Genomic DNA, 16,674 nt, shown 5'->3' with positions numbered 1-16,674 from the left:
CAAAATCAGTGGCAAGGAGGGTGTAAGAGGCCTGGTAGGGCTTGATCAAGGGCAATGTAACCGAGAGGAATTACTGAAACCCAAATGAAGGCTGAACATGATAATGGGACAAGAGGAAAGTAAAAGGAAATAGAGGGAAGAACCAGGAGGAAAGGGCATTTATAGAGGTCTAAGTACAGGCATGTACATATGTAAATATCTATTTCCCCAACACACACACACACACACATATATGTGTGTGTGTGTGTGTGTGTGTGTGTTGGGGAAATAGATCTATGTGCATATATTTATAGGTTTAGTATTGAGGTCGCAGATGGACAATGGGCCACTCAAGTACTCCCTCAATGCAAGAACACTTTGTTCTATTAAACTGGCATTCCATGATGCTCACCTTCCCGACATGATCGCTGAAGACAAAGCGGGTGCATAAGCAAATGTCGTGAAGAAAGCTGATGGTGCTAGGCTATCAAAAGGTATAGCATTTGGGGTCTTAAAGGCTTGAAGATAAACAAGCGGCCATCTAGCTGAGAAGCAACAAAGTCCACATGGAAGAAGCACACCAGCCTGTGTGATCACAGGGTGTAGAAGGGATCAGGTATCAGGCATCAAAGAACAAAAAATCACATCATTGTCAATGAGGGGGAATGCAGAGTGGGGACCCAAAGCTCATCTGTAGGCAACTGGACATCCCTTACAGAAGGGTCTCTGGGAGGAGACGAGTCAGTCAGGGTGCAGTGTAGCAATGATGAAACATACAACTTTCCTCTAGTTCTTTAATGCTCCCCCCAACTATCATGATCCCAATTCTACAAATTAGGCTAGACCAGAGGATGTACACTGGTACAGATAGGAACTGGAAATACGGAATCCAGGACAGATGAACCCCTCAGGACCAGTGGTGAGAGTGGTGATGCTGGGAGGGCAGAGGGAGGGTAGGGTAGAAAGGGGGAACCGATTACAAGGATCTACATATAACCCCCTCCCTAGGGGATGGACAACAGAAAATGGGTAAAGGGAGACATTGGATAGTATAAGACATGACCAAATAATAATAATTTATACATTACCAAGGGTTCATGAGGGAGGTGGGGTCGGGAGGGAGGGGATAAAATGAGGAGCTGATACCAAGGGCTCAAGTAGAAAGCAAATGTTTTGAGAATGATTATGGCAACAAATGTAGAAATGTTCTTGGCACAATCGATGTATGCATGGATTGTGATGAGTTGTATGAGCCCCCAATAAAATGATTTTTTAAAAAAGTTACAGTCCCAAGGGCTCAAATAGAAACCAAATGTTTAGAAAATGATGTGGGAACATATGTACAAATATACTTGATGCAACTGATGTATGGAATGTTATGAGAGCTGTAAGAGCCCCCAATAAAATGATTTTTTTTAAAAAGGTAAATGTCTAGAAAAGAACAATGGAATATATGTACAAATATGTCAGATACAATTATGTATGGTTTGTAACAAGAGTTGTAAAAGCCCCCAATAATCTGATTAAAAAGAAAAAGAAGTTGCACTGAGCGAGGTCAGGTGAGTAAGGAGTAAGGTGCATGGAGCAAGAGATGTGCTATTTTTGGCCCAAAAGCACACTGAAGTAGCTGTTTGAGCAGGTGCATTGTCCTGGTGGCAAAACCAGTGCCCTCTCTGCCACAAATCAGGCCTTTTTTGTTGCACACTGTTACGCAATTTTTTCAGAACCTCTAGATAGAAAGCTTGCTTAACAGTCTGACCATTGGAACAAACTCCAAATGTACTACGAGTCAACATTTTTATCCATTCAGGAAGTTGTTGGATTACCAGAATGAGGTTTGTCATCAATTGACATTTCACCTTTTTCGAAACGATAAAACCACACTTACACTTGAATTTTTCCCGTAGCGCTGTCCTTGACTTCACAACAGTTTTTGCGGCATTTTTTTCCAAGCACGAATGAAGATTTCACAGCTGCAAGCTGTTCTCTTAAGTCAGCCATCACAAAAAACAAGGTTTGAGTAAAACTGCTTTTATGAAAAATAATACATTGTGGCCTGAGAGGGTCTTCCCAGCCAGGTGGTGCCCTAACTCGGAGCAAATTGCTCAGTGCTCACCTAGTGAGAAAAATACATACTATGACCACGAAGCACAATTCCAGGTTTTTGGAGGGTACCCCTTGTATATGTATAACTCTTTCAGGGGTTATCTTCCTTATCGGAAGAAAAAGGGGGCTTTCTACTCCCTTAAAAAGTTAGTCTTGGCACAGATAGGAAATGGAAATACAGGGAATCCAGGACAGATGAACCCCTTAGTACTAGTGGAGAGAGTGGCGATCTCAAAAGGGTGGAGGGAAGGTGAGGGAGAAAGGGGGAACAGATGACAAGGTCTACATATCCTCCCTGGGGGACGGACAGCAGAGAAGTGGGTGAGGGAAACATCACATGGTGTAAGATATGATAAAATAATAATAATTTATAAATTATCAAGAGGGGGAGGGAGGAGCAGGGAAAAAATGAGCTGACACCAAGGGCTCAAGTAGAAAGCAGGTGTTGTGAGAATGATGATGACAACATATGTACTAATGTGCTGGACACAAATAATTTATGTACAGATTGTGAAGAGTTAGGCCCCTAATAAAATGATTTTTAAAAAAAGTTACAGTTTCAGAAACCTACAGGGGCAGTTCTCTACCCTCTCCTATTGGGTTACTATGAGTTGGCATCAACTTGACGGCAGTGAGTTTTAAAAAAATCTTCCTTCTGATTTTTATAATTTGCTTCTCAAACTAGTAGCCATGTTAATACCTATGCATCAAGTTAGATTCGTTTGAAACCATTGCCTAACCCTAGCCAATGTTGGGTCTGTTGGGAAACGAGACAAGGGAGCAGGGAGGGTATTGTCACTGTGTCCAGAGGGCACAGGTCTTTACAATATGTGCGTTTATGTGGACTGGCCCTGCTTCCTTCGCATTGACATGACAGAAGAGGGTCAAATCCATAGGAAGAAGGAAACCATATCTTTAGTGGGCCAGAAGTATGAAGGAATTTCTGGAATGGTCAGAGCAATAGTAGCATGATATTTCTTCCCATAAAGCGAAAATGACGAAGCTGCTAGAGAAGAGTTTCAAGCCCCGGGGACAGCAGTGTGGCTATGCAGTGGGGCAACAAATGCAAAGGGTGCCGTGGGATACAATGTGTGCCCTGCCTCTCCCCATGTTTGAAGGGGCTTCAGAAAGCTCAGAGAAAAACTGAAAAATAATGGAATTTTTCCACCGAATTTTTTGAGCTCCACGCAACCTCTAATAAAAAGTTGTTAGTTGATAGTTGTTCACAACTGAAAAGCATGAGAAGAACTCTAAACAAAACCAGATCTGAGAGAGAGATTTCCTCAGAGTTTGGCTGACTTGAGGATAGAGGGAAAAGCAAGGAGAAGGTGTTTGGCAATTCTGAGTCCCCTACTTGTTGGTCTGTCTCCTCATGCCTTCTACCTGTCTACACACCTATTTAAGGTAGGAACCTGATGTAGAAAGGCCCCACACTGCAGTGGAGGGCCCTCAAAGCTGCCTGTGCCAATAGTAGATGAGATTGGATCAGCAAGCATTGTCAGCCAGTTGAAGAAAATGAACAGCATGAAAATAACGACCCAGATACAACACAACAGCTGATCTCAGAGCGAACAAGAGTCGTTATAGATCCTCAGGGCCTATTACACATACAAGCACATAATGCTTGTAAGGGCCGAGCCAGACTATAATGACATTTTCCTTTGGTGGAGGTCGATATACGAAGTGCACTCTCAACTTTCTACCCTTGTATTTTGATGTTCTATCATTGATTATTGTGAACATTTTGAGCTTAGGCTTAAGAACAGTTGGCACCCTGGTGGCTCAGTGGTTAAAAGCGCTTGGCTGCTAAGGGATGTTTCCTGGGAGCAGTGGCCTTGGAAATCGTCTGTGGCAGCTCTAGGCTGTACCGTCAGATAGCTGTGAGTTTGTATCGATTCGACGGTGGTGGGTTTGGTTGAGAAAAATACTGAGATCTCATCTTGAAAAAGTGAGCTGGGGTCATGAAGACCACTGGCCAAAGGGTCTCTGTCAAAGAGACTCGTGGTTCTGTCAGCCAAAACACATGCTCAGAGTTTGGTGGGCGTGTTCACGGAGCTGACAGCGCTGCCCCTGGGGGATCCAGAAGGCATAACCTGTGTTGTTTGTGAGAAACCCCAAGTCTATCATGGCATTTAAAGTAGTGTCATGTGGCTACTAAAGAATTAGCAGAGAAAATGTGGAACATACTCGTTCCTTTCTCCCTAATTTAGAAAAACAGATGTTAGCTCTCTAGTTTGGCTTCATAATGGGAGAGATTGAAAATTGGACCTACGAACTCTTGGGAGTGTTTATTTTACCATGGAAGAAGGTGATGAGACTACCCTACCCAGAAGGGGCGGCAGGAGGGGCCACAGAGGATGGCTGTAGCAGAGCGGAGCTTGCAGCCAGCAGTAGGGAATGGGTTTAAAATGAAGGGTGAGTGGGGGGCCTGGGAAGAGGCTGGTACAGTGTTTGCATTTCTTCCTTCTTTCCTTTCTTGTTTTTTCTTTTAAAATAGAAAACCACCAGCTCCTGGGAGGACTTGAGCTTACTTCCGCACTTTATGCTGTACCCGAACTTAAACGTTCCTAGAAGTCTTTGAGCTCTGAGCCCACTAGCTTTCTGTTGTGTGTAAGCCAAGAACTTAACAGCCCGCTTGCATGTGCAGGGCTGCATCTGCTTCTCTTCAGGGGGAACGGTTCATGGGGTGTGTGTGTGTGTGTGTGTGTGTGTGTGTGTGTGTGTAACTTAAAAAGAATCTGATAAACTTTGAACAGCCTGTTGATTACACGCTGTGGTGATGAGTTAGTTCTGAACGTGGGAATCATGTTTGTCTTCACCTCCTACATTAGATAAAACTATACTTTTCAGGAAACAGTATTTGGAGTCGAAAACAACTAAGCCAGAGGGAAAGTGATCAAGCTCCAAGCAAGTTGTTTGTGGAGCAGTGTAGGACAGAACATCTGATGTTAAAAAAGAGAAAAAGTTGCAGATGGGTGGGGATGGAAAGGCAAATGTGTTGGTAGCTGGCCAAGCAATAGCTGGCTGTGTCAGAGTGGGGGTGGAAATCATCTCAAGTGCATTGCATTATTTTTGTTCCTTCCATCTTGCTTGCCATTTGTCTCAGACGGGGCTGCTGTGTCTTGAGCCCCTTACGTTACTTCATGGCCCCCTCTGCCCCCTCTCTTGTCCTACTTCTGGGGGAGCTTTTTGGGGTTGAGTGATAGCAGCCCAGTCTTGATGGTGGTGGTCGAAGGTTACTGGTTTTAGTGACTGTGTTTGTTCCTCTCTCCCTTTTTTGTTTGTTGTGTGTGTGTGTGTTGGTTGGGGGTTAGGGAGCCAGTTAAAACTAACATCTGGCAGAGGCTGTCCCAATTTAAGGAGGAAGTTTGCTAGATTTATGATCTCCCTTTTCTGTTCGAGTACAAACTGGAGACAAGCTGGGGCGCGAGGTCTAGCCGCACAGTTACTCAGAGGTCAGGGGTCTGGGTGGAGTGAGGTGGGGCGAGTGGGGGTGCTGTGGAGGCCGGAAAAACATTTTGTATCAGCAGAGTGGCTGCTGGCCCACCAGAGTGCAATTGTTTTGTCTCCTGGTGCAGTTTTGTGAAAGGACACTGGGTGTGAATGGTTGGCTGCAAGCTCCTGCCCTCTTGAGTACTAACCAGAGTTCAGCTGCATTGGACACATGAAATCTCAGCCTCTTAAATCCCACCTGCCAACTCCTAAACCTCTGCCTCATTTAGTCCCTTTTCTTGAAGCTGCTTTAGCATCGTACATCATATCGTACGGAGTATCTTCATAATGACTGTTAAACGTGATCTTTACAATGAACTTTGTACTTCAATAGAATTAAACTGATATAAAGTATGTATTCGTACGAATACCATGAGAAATAATAAATTGATTTTTTGCAAAAACTACTAGTGTTGTTCTTGCTGAAGAGGTTTGTGAGCCACAGAAGCTTGGTGGCTCTTGGGGTCAGTGTGGTCCTGCCTATTAAAAAATTCATGATCATTGAATAAATCACATCCTGTCTTTCCATCACCTTCCCCTTGTGCCCAGAGCATTCTCTACCTTTTTCTTGTAATTTCTTGATAGAGAACTTTCTACCTCTAAAAGCAACTGAGATAGATTAAATCAAGGCTCATGGTTAGCCTAGAAAAACAGGAACTTCAGGGAAGATTTTCTTGTAAGATCATTTTCTAAAATAGCATAGTATCAGAAATATTTCAGTAATGCTTTTCAGCAAGGAAATTAATTCAGTACTTTTGGATTTGTCATCTCAGCACTTGATATGCTCTGATATCATTACAGCGTTGGCTTTTATCAGCTAGAAAATGATTTTATGTCAAGTGCCTTGCTTGAAATTACTCATTTTTTTCCGTTTTATCTAATGTTTTGTAAATGCTCAAGTACAGTGTGAAACCAGCAAGATCCTCTTTTCCTTTTCGTTGATCATTTTTTGAATTTCTCTTGCATTAATTAGTGTTGACTCCAGCAGGTAGAAGCTCGTTTACTGAAAGCTCTAGTTTCTGAATGTCCTTTTAGTCACTCCTTTTCCTTCTAACCCCAAAATTTTCTTAGGACATAAGCAGATCAAATAGAATTCCTTTACTTTGCTTTATTGAACTTCATAACTGGAATTTGTTTTAGTGAAGAGGCAGTTTATAATGGGTGATAAAAATAGCTGATGTATTAGTAACTGCTCTGTTTTTTCCTCCATACTACTTTGTGCAAGATTATTTCTTTGCTTCCTTGGCAGTTTTCATGGAAACAGTGCCAACACAGATTAGTTACCTACTCCTGCCTTACGTGGTGCTGTTGAGTGAACATTGGGCTGCTAACTCACCAGCCGTTTAGTGGGGACACTGATGAGACTATGTGCCATAAAGCAGAGGTTCTCAACCTGTGGGTCACAACCCCTTGGGGGGGTGTTGTTGAACGACCCTTTCACAGGGGTCGCCTAAGACCATCAGAAAACACATTTCCAATGGCCTTAGGAACTGAGACGCCACTCGTCTATTGGTCTCCAGGCAGGTCCTTCCACATGCAGATATGCCCACATACGAGAACCCGGCGTGAAGACTGTTACCCATGCTACACCGTACTTCAAGTCAAAATTTCATTTATTTGTCATTAGAAATAAATATTTTACAATATATAATTACATATTGTTTTTGTGATTAATCACTATGCTTTAATTATGTTCAATTTGTAACAATGAAAATACGTCCTGCATATCAGATATTTACATGATGATTCATAACAGTAGCAAAATTACAGTTAAGAAGTAGCAACAAAAATAATTTTATGGTTGAGGGTCACCACAACATGAGGAACTGTATTAAAAGGGTCGCAGCATTAGGAAGGTTGAGAACCACTGCCATAAAGATTTACATCCTTGGGAACCCAACTTGGGGTGAATATGAACTAGAATCACTGACGACAGCAAGCACTGCTTTATGTGATAAATGGGCCATCATCTTGTCTTAAAAATGTATAGTTAGATCAGCAGGAGATATGCCAGGAAGTAAATATTAGAATTTACATTTTTAGATTGTATGGTGCAGCCTCTAAGAATCATAGAGATTTATTTATTTATTTTACAAATCATTTTATTGGGGGCTTGTACAGCTTTTATCACAATCCATACATACATCCATTGTGTTGAGCACATTTGTACATTTGTTGCCATCATCATTCTCAAAACATTTGCTTTCTACTTGAGCCCTTGGTATAAGCTCATTTTTCCCCTCCCTCCCCACCCCATCCTCTCATGAACCCTTGATAATTTATAAATTATTATTATTTTGTCATGTCTTACACTGTCTGACGTCTCCCTTCACCCACTTTTCTGTTGTCCGTCCCCCAGGGAGGAGGTTATATGTAGATTGTAATCGGTTCCCCCTTTCCAACCCACCCTCCCTCCACTCTCCCTGTATCACCACTCTCACCACTGGTCCTGTAGGGATCATCTGTCTTGGATTCCCTGTGTTTCCAGTTCCTATCTGTACCAGTGTACATCCTCTGGCCTAGCCAGATTTGTAAGGTAGAATTGGGATCATGATAGTGTGTGGGTGGGGGAAGGAAGCATTTAGGAACTAGAGGAAAGTTGTATGTTTCATCGTTGCTACACTAAACCTTGCCTGGCTCATCTCCTCCCTGCGACCCTTCTGTAAGGGGGTGTCCAATTGCCTACAGATAGGCTTTGGGTCCCCAATCTGTATTCCCCCTCATTCTCAATGATACGATTTTTGGTTCTTTGATGCCTGATAACTGATCCCTTCAGCACCTCATGATCACATAGGCTGGTGTGCTTCTTCCATGTAGGCTTTGTTGCTTCTGAGCTAGATGGCTGCTTGCTTACCTTCAAGCCTTCAAGACCCCAGACGCTATATCTTTTGGTAGCAGGGCACCATCAGCTTTCTTCACCACGTTTGCTTATGCAACCGCTTTGTCTTCAGTGATCATGTTGGGAACATGAGCATCAGAACCATAGAGATTTAAAGAAGCAAGAGTAGTTATGGAAAATGTTCTTGAAGATGAAGAACATGCGTTGAGCAGATTAACTTTTCTCACCAGACTTGTCTTCATCTAAATGCAGCATTTCAAATGCCTCCAGTTTAATATCCTTTTCTCTTCACGAAATGATTTGCCTTCTACATGCAGCAATGGTGTATCTTTCTAGAAGAAGGTGGTACTCTACAAAGGAGTTTCATCAAGGTGCTGGTGAAAAGAATAATTGTATCCCTGTTTAATTTGGCCAGTGTTTAGGATCCTACACATTTCAAAAAATAAAACCAGAAAAACTCATTCCAGATATTACCAAACCATTTATTTGTCTTCATATCTTATTTGCTTGGTCTTAGAATGTGTATGAGCTTTGGTTTAAAAAAAAAAAAAAAAAAAGAGAAAGAAAACCAGCACTTAACAGCAGCAACAAAAACGAAAAAGAGAAAGCCAGTCTTCAGAAATAGAGTTCATTGTAGAACAATAGCATTTCCATTTGCCATCCACCCCAGGAATGTATGCAGAACTGAGACATTCCTTTGGAAAACTGAATGATGAATGAGGGTCAGCCACGTGTGAGGCAAGAGGACTAGGGACCATCTTCAGGAAGCTGTCAGGTTTTCCTTTTGTGTGATGAGTGTTTGGTTGGAACCCAAATTGTGAAAGGCCTTTGACCTCAGTGTGACTGTACTTCATAGTTCACCCACTGGTCCTGACCCCAAATAATTATCTTTTTAGTAGCTAGAGACACTGTTGACAAAATATGATCAAATTCAGAAGAAGCTTGATTTGTAAAGCGAAGTTTATCATCTGCACAAAGTAAGAAGGGAACCTTCATAAGGGAACCTACCAGGACAACAACTCTAATTTTTTAAAAGCCCTCTGCCTCTGGTAAATATATATACCTCTGTTAAATATATGCCTTTCTGTAAAGCAGCTATGAACGCCAAAGGGACCTTCAGTTATTAGTAACCTGAGCAGAATGGAAAGAACCAGGGCCACTTTTTGAACAGAACTGAGATTTACTTCACTGGGTGGACCTTGGTTAATTATGCTTCTCACGAGCCTGGATGAGAATTGAATGTCTGCCCATTAGAAATCTATCAGTGATGAGCATGTAGATCCCAGAAGACCATATTCAGAACGTCCCTTCAGGCACATTGGAGTTAAAAGCTAAAAATCTGTTTAGGCTCCAGAAAAAAGGAACAAACAAATGAATTAATGAATCGACAAGAATTTGTATTGAAATGATTTCCTAATGATTTTCCTGAAGGCTGGTCTCCCTCTCTGTAGGCCTTCCACTGGTTCCTTTTAGAAAATAGTTGGATATTTGGGTTGTCGGGGCTCCCGATAGCCAGGACTTTGTGTGACACCACTCTGGAATGTTTGTTTGTTTTCAAAAAATTCATTTTATTGGGGGTTCTTACAGCTCTTATCGCAATCCATACAGACCTCCATTGTGTCAAGCACATTTGCACATATGTTGCCATCATCCTTTTCAAAGCATTTTCTTTCTCCTTGAGCCCTTGGTATCAGCTCCTCATTTTTCCCTCCCTCCCTCCCCCGCCCTCCCACCCCATGAACCCTTGCTAAATTATAAATTGTTATTTTAATATTTTACACTGTCCACTGTCTCCCTTCACCTATGTTCTAGAATGTTCTATACTCATGGCTTTTAGTTAATGGCTAAGGCTACCTAAGTTCTAAATTGAAGTTATCACTTGAATGAGAGAAATCAGAAAAGAACCTTGTTTGTGGAAGAATTTCTTGACTTTGTTATAGATTACCCAGGATCCTTATAGCATTATTTCAAGGTGAATCTTGCAATGCTAAATTGGTTTCCATCTCTATGAACAAAAATATGTGTAAAGTTTTGACTGGTTGATGGTCCTCACACATCCATATTTGTGATTCTAACAAGATTCGACTCCAGGCCATAAACTTAAACTATGTACAGACCCAGAAAAACACACGTTCATATGTGCATGTATTAGCCAGGAGTGTATTGAGTTATAAGTGCTTATTTTTGTTATTTTGGTAATCTGATGCTTGTGGTTTTCCTAATATTGGTTTCTGGAGAATTAAATTGTATTCTGGTGCCAAAAAACCAAACCTGGATCCACTAAAGATCCGTCTGAGTTTCACTCTCATGTTCCCACCAGCCCTGAAGGAAGCCTGTCTGCTTTCTCTTTTGCACAGTCGGGAGAGAGGACATTGGCCTATGAAGTAATGTTGGGTTTGCTTTATTAAAGCTCACCCGATGTTAATAAAAACAAAACAGTGAATTAGTGCTGACTTCAGAGCAGGACAGCTTGGGTGGGGAAATCTCTGAAGATAACATGTTGTTACAGGCAACACCCGGAGGAAAATTGACAAACGATGATAAGTATCATTGGATAGTTCTGGCCCACCAAGAGAGCATGAGGGTGAGGACGAAATTGCCCCTTCAAATAAACTTAGATTGAGAAATCAGTTTGATTCTATTTCCACAACACAACTTTTATCAAAAAGAAAAACAGGACTGGCCTCAGGTAAACATTTATTGGTGGATACAATTTGTTGTTCTTCTGTGTTCTCCTCTTGTCTGGTTAGGTCCACAGCACTTGGTTCACCTCTCCCTCAGCCTTTTCACAGATACCCAGGACTCTCATTTGAAGAAAGAATCAATTGCTGCTGCCTTGCTGATTGCTTCAAATATGTCCTCTACCCTCCATCATACCCCAAGGCCTAACAATGCCTTCAAACAGGCACAACACTTAGCTGTCAGATCAGGGATCTTGATTTAAGTAGAAAGCAGTGGAGGGATTCTGGGCCAAGGAGGAGGCACTACTCAGCTTCGTCAAGAAAAGATGGAGATGTTGGTCTTGGGGAGGAGACGAGCCAGTCAGGGTGCGATGTAGCAACGAAGAAAAATACAACTTTCCTCTAGTTCCTGAATGCTTACCCCCTCCCCCACTGTCATGATCCGAATTCTACCTTGCAAATCAAGCTAGACCAGAGGATGTACATTGGTACAGATGGGAACTGGAAACACAGGGAATCCAGGGTGGATGATCCCTTCAGGACCAGTGGTGAGAGTGGCGATACTGGGAGTGTAGAGAGAGGGTGGGTTGGAAAGAGGGAACCGATTACAAGGATCTACATGTGACCTCCTCCCTGGGGGACGGACAACAGAAAAGTGGGTGAAGGGAGACGTCAGACATGGCAAAATATGACAAAATAATAATTTATAAATTATCAAGGGCTCATGAGGGAGGGGGAAGCGGGGAGGGAGGGGAAAAAAATGAGCTGATACCAGGGGCTTAAGTGGAGAGCAAGTGTTTTGAGAATGATGAGGGCAATGAATGTACAAATGTGCTTTACACAATTGATGTATGTATGGATTGTGATAAGAATTTTATGAGCCCCTTATAAAATGATTTAAAAAAAAGTTGTACGAGCCCCAATAAAATGATTAAAAAAAAAAAAAAAGAAATCTGACACATTTCTCATGACATTTTATGTTCTTTCAAGTGTCATGGCCAATCAAAACCATGGAAGCCCATATTGCCCCATCAACTAACCATGCAGGCCAGCAGTCCCCAAACAGAAGTTCACTGGGTTGTTAAAATGTTTTTCTTAAAGCTAATTTCCTTTAAAGATGATCTTTTATTCAAAACAAAGATTTTTGTGGCTACTACACCATTGGTATAAGAAATGTCATATTTTTTATAAAATCACTTGGGTATGGGGAAGATTTTCACCTGTATTCGGTGAACCGTAAAGGGTAAAACCACCCAAATCAGACACATTGCCATCAAGTCCGTTCCAATGTCAATTCCTATATTGATCTTACAGGACAGAATAGAACCCCTCCATAGAGGAACAGCCTTGTTTTCTCATGGAGAGCGGCTGGTGGCCTTGAACCACTAACTTTGTGGTTAGCAGTCTACCAGGACTCCTTACTTAAAGGAAAACTTCCCTTTAAAGGTAGCTTAGAAGCGAGCTGTCTGACTTTTCTCAAAGCATGCCTTATAACTTAAAAGCGCAGTGATTTATTACCTGATATCAAGAACTTCAGCTGCGTTGATGGAAATGGTAACCTAAGGCTTCATTCATTCAAAAAATTATCGTGACTGGACAGCCAGTACAGAGGGTCCAACCCAGACTGACTCAGTTTGTTTTTTTGTCTCAGAAGAGAAATGCCTACGGCGGTCTTGGGCTTTGAGGGGTGGGAGGGCCTCACGGATATTTGTGTAAGAGCAAGCCAAGAGACTGCTTGTGTTCTTGGCTTGAGTAAGCTATTACGTTTCACTCATAAAATTGTCTAGATTTTCTTATTAATTTTCTAATTAGTTAATTTAGAAAAATTAACTCCTTTTACTCCATCTTAAAGGATGGTGATGGTGTCTATGGGTCTTGTGAACATGCATGCTGTACTCTCTCTGATCGAGTCTCTTGTATCCTCAGTGATTTAAATGTTGGCAGAAAGGTACAGAAGATATTTTGAATGTGATTCGCATATTGTAGTCCACTTAGATTTCCTAAATTATAGTTTCCTGAAACAGAAAGCAGTGCCTGCTGCTATTGTACAAGCATGTAGAGGAAGAGTTTTCACTATCATGCCCCCACCACGTAAAGTAGCCCGAGAAATTTTATTTGTTTGTTTATGTATATGTGTTATTTATCACCTGAGTAATTATAAAATCAGGAAAGGCAAGAAAATACTGGTACCTTAATGTCTTACCTTTTGTTTGTCTTACCAGGCTATGAGTTCAGTTTTTCTTGTGTAGATACGTATTTGAGTTATTTCCGAGGCTTGGGGAAGGTGTTAGTGATGGGACATTTGATTGAGATACATTTTCCATCTGATTCTCTCTTCCTACCCAAATATCGGATTACTCTTTTTCATTTTTTGAGCACCAATGCTATGTAGGAAATAGGCCTGTGAGATGCGTTGGTCATGAAAAGAGCTAATACTTAATTGAATAAGTCTTATGTACTCGACACTGTACTTTGTGATCCACAGCTTCAAACCTTTATTTTTCAACATGGCCCTATGAGCAGAGAATGCAAGAAAGGGTGGCCTCCACACCATGGTGGTGGGGGTGAGAGGGATGAACTTTAGATGGGAGAACTACCGAATGAGTGCTAATGGGTCTACATGTGTGGTTGTTTAGAAGCTTAGTAGCAGGAAGTAGAAAAAGTTCTGTTTCTTTTCTTTTCTCTCTATATTTGTGTGTGTGTGTGTTTGTGTGTGTCTATTTTATTTGTGAGGTATGGGGGATGGGGTGATTGTGAGAGAGCAAGTAAAGAGTTAACTGACGCATGTAAGTACACTGAGTCGACTGAAAGGTTTTCTGGGCAGTGTTGAGGGATATGTGAGTTTGGTCATTGTTTTAAGATGTACCAAAATCTGCCTGCTTTGTGGTCCTCTCTGGCAGTGCCTAGCTGCTAATACCAGACTGGAAGTTGGTAAATGGATTTGTTTGGGGCTTTGCCACATGGCTGCGTGGAAAAGACCACTACTGGGACAAGAAATGTTAGTGTCTTGTCAAGCATGTTGTATATATGGACCATGAATTCAACTAAGGATTAGATACATTTTGAAAGAATATTAGAATGTAGAAGGAAAGGTCATTAAAATCAGCAGCTAAGACTTCCCATTGGTAACTAAGACTTCCCATTTGTAACTTCCCATTTGATTGTTGTCTTTTTGCAGTGAGGATGGTTTATCTATTTATGGTTTGGACCTCTTTCCCCAGTGTTTTTACTACCACATATAGAAAGACTTTTCAACATGTGCCTACCCTCTGTCTTCCTCATGGTATCTCCGTCTCACTCTCGGTCTTCTTCTCTGTCAGTCTTACCTGTGGTCTGTCTCGGGTGTTTGTGCTTAGGATTGCGAGGAATTAGTGACTGGGTTATTTGCTGGATATAACCCACCACCACCACCCCGCCCCCCGTCTTTAACATGGACACAAGACATCCTAAACCTTTTCATCAATAGAGCTCAAACATGTGCATCATGATCCCCTGAGAGGCTTATAAGAGATAGAGACTCCTGGGCTCAGATCCCGGAATTATTTATGTGAATGAATTTTTTAAAGTATAAGTTAGGTGTGGGAGCAGGGGTTTACGAATCCTTGATTAGTATTACAGTGTTGAGGTCTAGGAGTTTGCGTCTCCTCATATTAATATTCAATAAGGTTAGAGAAGTATGGTTGTCGGTCACAGTATTTCTGTCGTCATCATAGGCCTTACATGTACTAAGTACTGAAGTATGGGAACATGTAAGGGCGAAGCCAGCAAATTATGTTTCCTTTGTAGCACCATCAGATTTGAAGCACAGTGCCTCAGATATTGAGTTAGAATGATATCATGTGATAATTTCCTTTACTTGGCTGAAATTAATAGTAGTCTTTCCGTCTTGCAGACATTCTAGAAGGCCAGACATGAATAATGAATAGGTTTATTCTTTAGGAGTGTGTGTTTTACTCAGAAGATATGTTTTTTGTTTTCCACATCTTTTTTTGTGAGAGGAAAAATCCTCGCAGATTTAATTTTCAGAAAAATAGTAGGAGACAATCAGTACAAAGACTATCTGAGTGTCTGGGGACAAAAATATAATATTGGTAAATAAGTGGTTCTTTTTTTTTTTGGCCTAAGTGCATGCTAGGGAATTACAGGGGGAAAATTGGTTGTACTTGTGAAAAGATCTAATTGTAGCTATTTTAAATGGAAATCTGAAAAGCCATTGAACAAGAGGATAATTCCAAACTTCCAAATTTCCACTTTTAAAGAAAACTTTTTCTTTAAATGATGAAACTACAAACTTTAATAATTTTTCATATTTTATGAATTTTAAAACAAGTTGTCTGCAAAATAAGATTTACTTCTTCTAAAGCCTATTTATATTTATTTCTTTTTATTTATTTAACCTAACCAGATTTTCCACAAGTGGTAGAGTTGTCATTCACTAATGGCAAGTTATTATCCACTGATGAAAACGTGGGTACAATACTGTCTAATGCAAAGCCTAACCATCTCATCAGGAAGTAGGTTGCGAGAGGTGCTGATTCACTGTCTACCCCACGTGACTTCATATCTACAGGATTTTACAGTAAGGGGTCAACTTGCCCCAACCTTGCCTTTCAGTATCTTGACCCTGAGATTTGTAAACGCTGAAAACATGATTAAGATTTTTATTTTATCTTTTCCTCCCAAAACATAAGACATTCATTCCTTAATTTTTTTAGCGTGTAATTGCCTTCTAAGTTAATGTAGCCATGTAATGGATCATCCAAATTGGGCAACTTTTTGAGAGTGAAATGGGGCATTATTAATAATTATATTGGGATAACATTTTAGAACAATATTCTATCAGAAAACTTAGTTCATTTGAGTGGTTTTGAAATACAATATTTAGTCTGAAAGATTTGTTTAGAAATTACATGAGGTGGGGTCGGGGGGACAAAGCAACACACTTTCTCTAGGTAACGAAGATGCTACATATTGTATAATACTTTTGTATTGTACCATTGTATACATTGTATTATACTAAGAACCTTTAGGAAAGTATATTTTCATTATAAATTTTTATTTATCTAATTGAAATGCATATTGACTTCCCTCCAATCAGTACCTCTTTTAACTTTTCATAATTTCTCATACATTGGTTTAAGATTAAAAGTTAAAATTCTTTTCAAATGTTCTTTTAATTTAGACTACATCTATTAAGCAGTAATATCAGGAGTAATTTCAGGGAGGAGAGGTGGTGGACGTAACCTAAACAAGAGATTCCCAATTTTTGGGGATCACAGTGTCCTTTGTGTTTCTTTAATTTTTCATGGTGCTCCTAGGCCAAAAAGAATGATCTGGAAAAAAAAAAAAAAAAAAAGAATGATCTAACAGCTTCATTTATTAAGTAGTTCAAACAACATACCAAGAATATGTGTCTTCAACCGCTGAAGACAAAGCAGGTGAATAAGCAAATGTGGTGAAGAAAGATGATGGTGCCCGACTATCAAAAGATATAGCGTCTGGGGTCTTAAAAGCTTGAAGGTAAACAAGCGGTCATCTAGCTCAGAAGCAACAAAGCCCACATGGAACAACATATCA

General features: G+C 40.8%; 1 protein-coding gene across 5 annotated transcripts in view; it reads left to right on the top strand.

The window, feature by feature from the left end:
- The window catches only part of FMNL2 (formin like 2), a 345,204-nt gene that overhangs the window by 174,690 nt on the left and 153,840 nt on the right, over nucleotides 1–16,674 (top strand). The window lies entirely within an intron of this gene.

Source organism: Echinops telfairi, unplaced genomic scaffold (genome assembly GCF_000313985.2).
Source record: "Echinops telfairi isolate 266 unplaced genomic scaffold, ASM31398v2 ScPeMD7_4;HRSCAF=17, whole genome shotgun sequence".
Taxonomy (NCBI): Eukaryota; Metazoa; Chordata; class Mammalia; order Afrosoricida; family Tenrecidae; genus Echinops; species Echinops telfairi.
This window is presented reverse-complemented; position numbering and strand designations above follow the sequence as displayed.